The sequence below is a fragment of the Erithacus rubecula genome, assembly GCF_903797595.1.
Source record: "Erithacus rubecula genome assembly, chromosome: 9".
NCBI classification, from domain to species: domain Eukaryota; kingdom Metazoa; phylum Chordata; class Aves; order Passeriformes; family Muscicapidae; genus Erithacus; species Erithacus rubecula.
In genome coordinates, this window is record NC_136660.1 from 32060614 (window position 1) to 32069510 (window position 8897).

At 49.1% G+C, this 8897-nt stretch overlaps 1 protein-coding gene across 2 annotated transcripts in view; it reads right to left on the reverse strand.

Annotated features, from left to right (window-relative positions):
* CTBP2 (C-terminal binding protein 2) overlaps positions 1-5291 on the reverse strand; it is a 130454-nt gene extending 125163 nt beyond the window's left edge. The window contains exon 1 of one of the 2 annotated variants that reach the window (XM_079312231.1): positions 5088-5291. The gene's annotated coding sequence lies outside the window, so the exon portion shown is untranslated. Of the gene's footprint in view, positions 1-4958; positions 4980-5087 lie in introns of those variants that run through there. The other variant, XM_079312233.1, reaches the window with a different exon arrangement.
* Positions 5292-8897: the final 3606 nt, after the last annotated feature.

Consider the following 8897-nt stretch of genomic DNA (forward strand, 5'->3'; position numbering starts at 1 on the left):
GGAAAGGAGCCCAGCAAGAAGCAGGGCAGTTAATTTCAGCAAGACCACTGTTTTTTATTGGATTAAAGGATACATGAACTCACTGCCAGATAAAGCTGGAGAAGCAAATCATTAATAATTAAAATCTACAACTGATGCATTCAAGTAACTCGGGTTTTATTTGAATCTTACATAAAGTCTCAGAACAGATGGGACTTTATGGATGCCTATCAAGATGCCTACCTTGATCCACCCTGGAAGATCATATATTTGAAAAACAAGGCTGAATAGTAAAATAACCCTGTCATGCATGGACACACAACTCCTGCAAGCTGTGGAGCTCAGCACCCTAAAAGGGATTCCAGGGACTGCCCTCCTCTGGAAAAACCACAGAGCAGGGATGAGCATCCAGGATCCCCCAGAGCATGCTCTGCTCCTGGCTGGGATTTCAGGACGGGCAAAAAATCCCATAAAACCCCCAGAATTGGCAATCTCACCAGGCAGCATCAGTGATGACCTCAAGGAAGGGTTGGAGGGTCCATCACAGCTGGTTCCAACTGAGGGGGTCTGACAGCAGCTCCTGATCTGTGGGAGCTGCACACATCTCCCTACTGGACAGAACATGTGAAACACCCAGTCACAGCATCAGTGGGAATGCAGGCAGTGACACACACAGCACTTTGGGGCATCCTCTGCAGCAACACAGCTTTGATACTTTCCCCCAAAACACTGCCCTTGGTCTTCACCACGCTCCTCCTGCCACAAGACACAATTACTGACCTCAGACCAGGCAAAGCCAACTCCATCCCACCCACACTGACTTTCAGATCATGCAGGTGCACATGCAAAACTCTGGTTCCACCACACGTTTTTCCCCCTCAAACTATTCCAGATGTATTTCTTTCTAATAATCCCAAATAATACAGCCAGGCTCTAATAAATCACACCACCTCCCAGAAGAGTTTAATGCAAAGCTGTGTGGAGCTCTGAGCTACCTGGTGTAATGGAAAGTGTTTCTGTCCATGGCAGGGGGTTGGAATTGGATGAGCTTTAAGGTCCCTTCCAACCCAAACCATTCTGTGATTCTATGAAAACATTACAGGGTAAAAAAAAAAAACCCACAAGCTTCAGCAGGAGGGCCCCCATGACCTTCCCACACAGCACTACTGTACTCCCCCCTCACCAGATCAAGTCCAGCAAAAAGCAAACTCCAATGCTCCACTTGCATTATCACCTCAGAGAAGAGAAACAAAAAAAAAAAAGCTACAGATGTTTATTCCTGGTTCTTAAAAAAATCACTGGGGCTCATGGTGCAAGAAAGGGGAGTGCACATTTACAAAGCACCACTGTAGAACCAAACAAGTGACACTGATTCTTCTGTGCTCTGTCACCAAAACACCTGCTGACTTCACACAGAATGTTATGTGGTGACTCCCTGGTAAAATGCCAAAATCCCAGTTCCTCACCACCATGGGGCAGAGCAGAAGGAGAAAACACGTGGGTGGTACAATGAGAAGATTTGGTTTCTAAGACTTTGCTGCTGCAGAGGATGGTCATGACTTTTTCCATCCTTTCACCTACATCTTATCTTGTTTCCTTCTGCAAAGGAGAAGGAGGAAAAAAACAAATGATGGGAACATGGCATAAGGAATAATAGGTGACCCAGGCAGATGTGACCATGACAAACTGCATTCCAGAATTACATCCTCATACCTGGGTGTGACAAACTGCATTTGAAGTTACATCTTCCAGCACAAAGAGCAATGAAGAAAACACTGATTCCTGCCCTAAAACAATTGTGTTATCTCAGGAACCAGAGCAAAGCCAGCAGCGACTTGCCAAAATCTCCGCTCCAACATTTCAGTGCTCCCTGCAAGAGGGGACCCCAAAAATCACCTTGCAGCCCTCCACATGGTCTTGAATTCACCTGTTCATTTCTCCTTTCTGAGTCTATAATCTAAATATCCTTCACAGCCGGACAGAGAGATCTGAAAAATTCTCCCATTTCTAGGGCAGGTGTAAGTCATCAGCCTAAACTGAAGAGCTGCTCACCAGAAGCTCCACTATTTACTTCTTTAACTTACTGTAACCAAAATACAAAGCAAAGACAGGAATACTCACTAGATCTGATGTGAGGAGTAAATGTGACACCCATCAGGTTTTATGAGACAGCATCATCCACCAGATCTTAACAAAACACTTGCAAATTGTCACTGCTGTGTTCAGAGCAGCTTTTCCATTTCTTCTGCTTTAAAAGTAAATCCTCTGTCAATTCCCACAGCAAGCAAACTGACCAAAACACCCAGGGAAACTTAACCTACCTTTTCCAAATGGCTGGGCAAACCCAGATTCAGGGGTTTTTTTCATTAGTATATTTCATTCTTGTCAGAGTCAGCTGAACTGAAGAAGTTTTATTTGAACTGCACCCAGCCTGATGGATAAATCAACTTTCCTGGCCAAAGGTTTCAGTATGTTACTTCTAGCTCGTGCCTGGGACCTCATACTTTGAGGCTGATGCTTTTCCTGATACAAGGAATATCATCACCAGACCCCAGTGACAAATCCATGTAGTGAAATGCCAGTGTTAAAGATGACAGTGTGTGCCACACTTCTTGCTGTGGGCAAATTCCTTTGAGTGTTTTCCATCTAGGAAAAGCAGGAGTGGAAAAAGGGCACAACTTTTCCCTCGGAGGGGTGGGGGGGATGAGAGGGAGCTGTCAGCACAGGGGGCTGTGGGGTGGCAGCTCCACGGGGCATCCAGCTCTGGAACCATCCTGCCAGCCAAGCCCCCGATCCACATGGGCTGGAAAACTACCTTAAAAAGAGAAGCTGACAGCAAGAAAAGATCATTGATGATTTGTATGCTATAAAACGGACAATAAAATCCTGGACCAGGGAAGCATCCCAGCCTGAAATTCTAGGAGAGAAAGGAAGAGTCAAATGCTCCTGCAATCCATGTTCCTAAACACAGGAGAGTGCCACCACTCTGACTGAACAACCTTATTTTCTGTTCAGCTTTAGAAACACTTGGTTACAACTTCTAAAGTGAAAGATATTCTGATTGCCCATGACTGGCAAGAGCTCGGATCGAGTGAGGAGCAGCCCACAGCCCCCAGATGAGCCCGGGTTTGCAAACGATGAAAGCCAACCTCTGTCCCCACTAATAGCTAACAGGTGGGTTTCACAAACGCCTCCAAAAATAAAAAACTCCTTTCTAAAAATACCACCCAGCACTCTCAACGCCAGATTTTCCAGAAAAATACTGACGATAGCTGACGTTTCCCAAACAATCGCTTTTATGGGAGCTTCGGGCTGCCCCTGCAGCAGAAAGTTTTGCGAGGCAAAGAACACAAATCCTCGTTTAAGGCTGGAGCCCCGTGGACAGACCCATTCCCTCAGCCAGCTCCCGAGCTCCAGCACAAATCAGCTTTATGGAAGTAACAGATTACAGAACGCATCGCCACAAACATTTTTTTTTTTTTTTTTACTAGAGGATGCGTAATTGAAATGTCTGCGATCCAACAATCACCTCTGAATTCATAAATACCTCATAGTATTCCGAACACACTCTCCTATAATGAGACCATCTTCAATTTTCCTTGGTAAAGAGAGACCTTTAAAGAATGCTAAAGCAGGTCGGCGCCCTTATGCACTGATGGAAACAGGAACAAAAGCATTTTGTCACCAGGCATCTCGTCTATCATTATTTTCCTCACTCTGCTTAAACAAACCTAAAAGTACGTGTCTTTTCTTCCTCTCCCCTCCCCAAATATCCGCAATAACTGGGATTTCATCCCGAAGGAAAGGCACCATCTGTATGGAAACAAGGGACCGTTACACCGAACCGCCACCGCCGATCGCTTTTTTCCTGCTCCACTAATGTTTTTTAAAACACAGGATTAAAATGTCATCCCATCCCTCCCGTTCTAGGGAGCCGTGTGTATTCCTCTCCTCCGGTCACGGTACACTTAATCAAGTGTGAATGATTAAAGTAGTTCAATTAGAGCTACGTACATTCATTGCAGGCAATTCAAAGGCAGCGGAGAAGTGTAGCTGAAAGAAGAAATTACTTCTACTACTTTGAGATCTCCATCTCCTACTTTCCTCCTCCCCAGCACAGCCAGAGCCCTGGGACCCGGCGAAGTACCAGGCGCTAAGCTGCAGCCAGGATTTACCTTGGGGGCACGTCCCTGGGCAGGACAAAAGGCTATTCTTTCCCCCTCAGCAAGTCCTGCAAGTTTGGGGGGGGAGAATATTATTTTTTTTTATCGTGGGGCGGAGGGGTGTGGAAAGAACAATCTCAGCGCCTAAATCCACGCACCCCCTCTGATTTTCCATTCTAGTGATAGCAGGGAAAGGGTTTAAAATGTCCAAACCGCGGGGAGGAAATATACGTAAGAAATAGATCAATAGCGGGATATTATTCTGAGCACTGGCGGAGGGGCACAAGGTGGGAGGGAGGGAAGGGAGCGAGGCGCGGACACCGCGCACCTCCGCGGGTTACAAGCGTGGAGAGTTGCTAAGTGACTGAGGGGCGAGCGCGGTTATTGAGCAGTAATAATTTTTTTTTTTTTTTAATGAAGATTTTAAAAAAATAAATATACTAACCCAATTTATTTTCCCCTATAATCTGCCTAAAATTAAGAGAGGGAAAAAAAAAAAGAAAGGTAGTAACTAAATATATTATTTCACCCCCCCCCCCGCAAAAAAAAATTAAAATCATAAAGGCAGCGCAAGGCGGCGGCTGCTCCGCTCCCCCGAGCATCGGCCGCGCCGCACCGCGGGGTTCCCCCCTTGCCCAAACTTTCCTGCCGCCGCCGCCCCGTTAATCCCCCGGCAGATGTTGTCGGCGGCTCTCGGCACTAAGTAAACAATGCGGGGCCCGGCACAACAAAAGATTTCCCACTTCACCCCGCCGCTCCGCGCCCACCCGCGCAACTTGCGCGGCCGCCTCCCACCACCATCACATTTCCACCTACCCTCCCCTCCTCGGGGCTTTTTTCCTGCCTCCTCTGCCCTCCTCGCCGGTGAGGCTGACTAAAGCAAAGATGTCCTCGCTTTTCCCTTGTCCTTCTCGCCGGGAAGCGCAGCCGCCGCCGCTCCCTTACCTGCTCCCGGCCGCCGCCAGCCCCGCGCCGCTCCTCACCGCCGCATCCCTTCCCGCATCCACCGCCGGGCTCTGCTTGCCGGAGATCCACCTTAAAAACGCCACCCGCTCGCACACCGCACAAAAAAAAAAAAAAAAAACTTAATCCTTCCCCCCCACCCCCCCTTTCCCCGCTCTCCTGCTCCGCCCGCCGCCGCGCCGGGAGCGGACGGGGGCACCGGAGCCCCGCAGCAGCAGCGGAGAGGATGCTAATTGCAACTTGGGGGGGAGGGCCGCTCTTCCCCCCTCTTTCCTCCTTCCTCTTTTTTTTTTTTTTCCTGCTTTTTTTTCCCTTTTTTTGTTTGGCTATTTTTTTTTTTTTTTTAAGCCAGAAAGTGCCCGGGCGGCGTTGGGCGGAGCGGCCGCTCCCCCTCGCCACGCTGTGTGAGCGGAGAGCGAGGAGAGGTAAAGGCTCTCACTGCCTCGCTTTTTTATTTTTTTTTTCTTCTTCTTTTTCTCTCTTTTTTTTTTTTTTTTTTTTTTTTTGGCAATAGGCGGGGTCTCTCCTTGCAAACCAATGACACAAACCCACATGGACCAGCCTCGCCCCCTATAGATACTCTTCACTACAAATAGGCTCTCTCGGGGGATTAGTGGATCAGCTAAAGTACAAACAGACGCAGCGAGGAAGGGGCGGGGGGGGGCGGCGGGAGGCTCCGGGGGTGGGAGCGGCACCGGGCCCGTGCGGGGCAGGGCAGGGGCTCGGCGGGGCTCCGGGGGCGGGGAAGGGGCTCCGCGGGGCGCGGCGCCTGTTGCGCTCGGCGGAGGCCCGGGGGGGGGGGCCGGGCAGGGGCGGCCGTGCTGCCGCCGCCTTTGTTCGGCCACCCGCGCTCTGCTCGCCCGGCCCCGCTCCGCAGCAGCCCGGGCATCGCCACGGCCCCGCGGGGACGCCCGGCTGGGGCCCGGCACCGCGCTCGCATCCCGCGGCCGGAGCGGAGAAAGGGCACCGGGGAGCAGAATGCGCTGGTGACATCCCCGAGCCGGGGGGATGCCGCGTCCGGCCCCTCCGAGCGCCCCGGCTGCTGCCGGCGCGGTGTGATCGCGGCTGGGTGCGAGATAACGAGAGCGCGCTCGGCGCGCATCTATTTGTGTTTGTATTCCGTATTACCCCCGTAGATTTGGGTATTAATGTTTTGACAGACGTTCTTCATCTGCTTATCACAAGAATGTGGGCAGGTGGTGATCCCATCTTTTTGTTGTATAATCATCGAGGCTCCTGCATTATATATATCCCGTGATTCTCAATCAGCCTGGGAAACAGTTCATTCCTTTTCTGCTCAAATAAAACCCTTGAACCAGCTCAGTTGCCCATCACAGTAAATAAGCGAGCGTCAGTTTCTGTGGGTGGAATTACACAGTTAAGGGCCTAAAGATCTTGATTCTTACGAGCAGGTTGTATATCCTCAGTGGATGCTGACACCACGTCCATCATTTGTTCTCCCAGCACCTGCTGCCGGGGGCTGCTGCTGTCCCGCAGAAGCCGCAGCCTCGCGTGGCCGCGGCTCACCAGGATTCCCCGTGGTGTCCGTGCAGAGATGGCACAGAGATGGCAGCTGTGGCCACCCCGTGACGCCCAGGCTCTGCGTGATGTGGCTACAGCCAGGCACCTCCATGTGGATTTTAGCAAAATTCAGCAGCTTTCAGCTGGAAGATGCATCTAGTTCTGCACTTTTCCCTTTGGCCAAAGTCCCTCCAAAGGGAAAACTCCTGTCTGCCTGAAGGAAACCTCAACATGAAAATCACAGTTTCCGTATCACTGGGACTTCTTGGATTTCCTTCATCGGCAGCTCTGCTAACTCAAAATACTGTGGGCAGCTCTTTCACACGTGGGACGTGGGCTGCAGTGAATGGAGGGATTTGCACTGACCAAGGCCTTGCTCCTGGCATTGCAGTGGGGATTTTTTTACACCATGACCCTGCTCTCTCTTTGCTGTAGTCAATTTGCTTTGTTAAACATTCCACACACAATGTATGGGGGCGCCGGGCAGAAACACAGCAATTGCTTCTAATAAATAACCTTGAATTCACGATGTAAACAAAGGCAGTGACATAAGTTGAGGCCAAAGACACAAATACTTATTACCAGAGCAATTAGGTTACAGGTTGTAAAGGAGAAAGCACTTAAGCTACATATCTTCGAGTTTAGCAGGGGGCAATCCTCAGGCATGTGGATTTTTCTTCAAACTATTTGGATTGCGATCGAACATTCATCAAGTGTGAAATAGCCTTTGTAATGAGATGCTTGGAAAGAAGATACACAGTGGGTTCAGTGGGAGGCCTGGAAGGATGGGGGTTTAACTTCAAATTGCAGCTTTGAAAACTTCCATTCAGCTGCTGTCCAACCTTGAAGGAGCTACAGCTCCTCCAGCGCCTCACTGGTTTCTGTAAAATTTAGTGTGTGCTCAGAGTGGGGTGTTTTGGCTTCTCAGAGCTTGGGAGCAGCAGTTTTGGGACAAGTGGAAGAATGAACAGCCCAAGAGGAAGATTGTTCTGCTGTGTGCAGGCACAAACCACACCTCTCTTCTGGCCAATTTCCTGCAGGTTGTTTCTAGATTTTACCCAACTTCTGGGCAGATGTTTCAGGCAGTAAGCTCTAACTGAAAAAGAAAGTTCCACACATCTCTGAGGCACCCAAACTTATGGACTAATAGGGGGTGGCTGTGCTGATAATCTCTGCTAGGAGAAGAATAGTCCTGAAAATGTAGCTGCTGAGGGATGCCTGCAAAGCAAATCCAAGCTGTTCCTCTGTTCTATTTATTTTAATTTATCAGTAGCTGTACTGAAAAGTTCCTGGTAACGATTAGGGGCCAAGTTCTTCCAGGGTCATTTTTTTGTGAAAATCAAATGAGCTTTTAAAAATGCACTTCCTATGATTCCCCCCAGTATGAGAAGTGGGTGTTTGGGGTGCAGGATTTACACAATGCCCCTTTTCCCTGCCAGCCAGGTCTCACCTCCCTTGCTGGAATAATGCTGCTCGGTGTTGCAGCTTTGTTCACTAAAACAACAGAAATCCTGCAGCCCCGGTGTCCGTACTGATTCTATTTGATGAATTTGTAATTATTTTTAGTAAGGGATGGCATGCTTCTCTTGAGAATGACTTGTTTTCCCTGAGCAGGGGATTCAGGGGAACGGTGATGTTGGGGTATTGTTTCCTGACCCACATGCTGGCTCTGAGCAGATCACAGGAGGCTCTGCCAACCGGGAGCACAGTCACACTTTGCCTCTACACTTCACCGACACGTCAGCCTGGGAGCAGCACCTCCTGCTGCACTGCTACGGCTCGAGGAACTAAAAACAAAATAATAATAAATAAAATGTACAGCCTGCTTTTCATAAAAGGCTTGATTTGCAGATGCAAATGTTGGCCTTGATCCTGCAAAGATGATACTCCTGTGTTGCTTTTATGCAGCGCGGTGACTTCAGCTGGATGACTCTCAGTGCATAAATTTCAGCAGCGGCATCTCTCCCTGAAGATTTAGAGTGAGTATCTGTTGACTAGAATAGACCAGTTATTTTACTGCTCCAAGTGTTTGTGCAACTTAGTTACTCAGTGCTATGCAGGAACAGCAGACACAAATCCTGCCTCCGTCCTCCTGAGCTGCTTTTGATCGTTAGAAATGAGATTTGGGTGTGAGGAACGCCGAGTATCCAGCACCGACGTCAATACCCCATTTTATTTTTTACCAGTTTTTAAAATGTGACTGGTTTGGAGCAGATATGCTGGCTAGGTTATAATGGATAATCATTACAATAATTGAGAAGGTGCTCATGG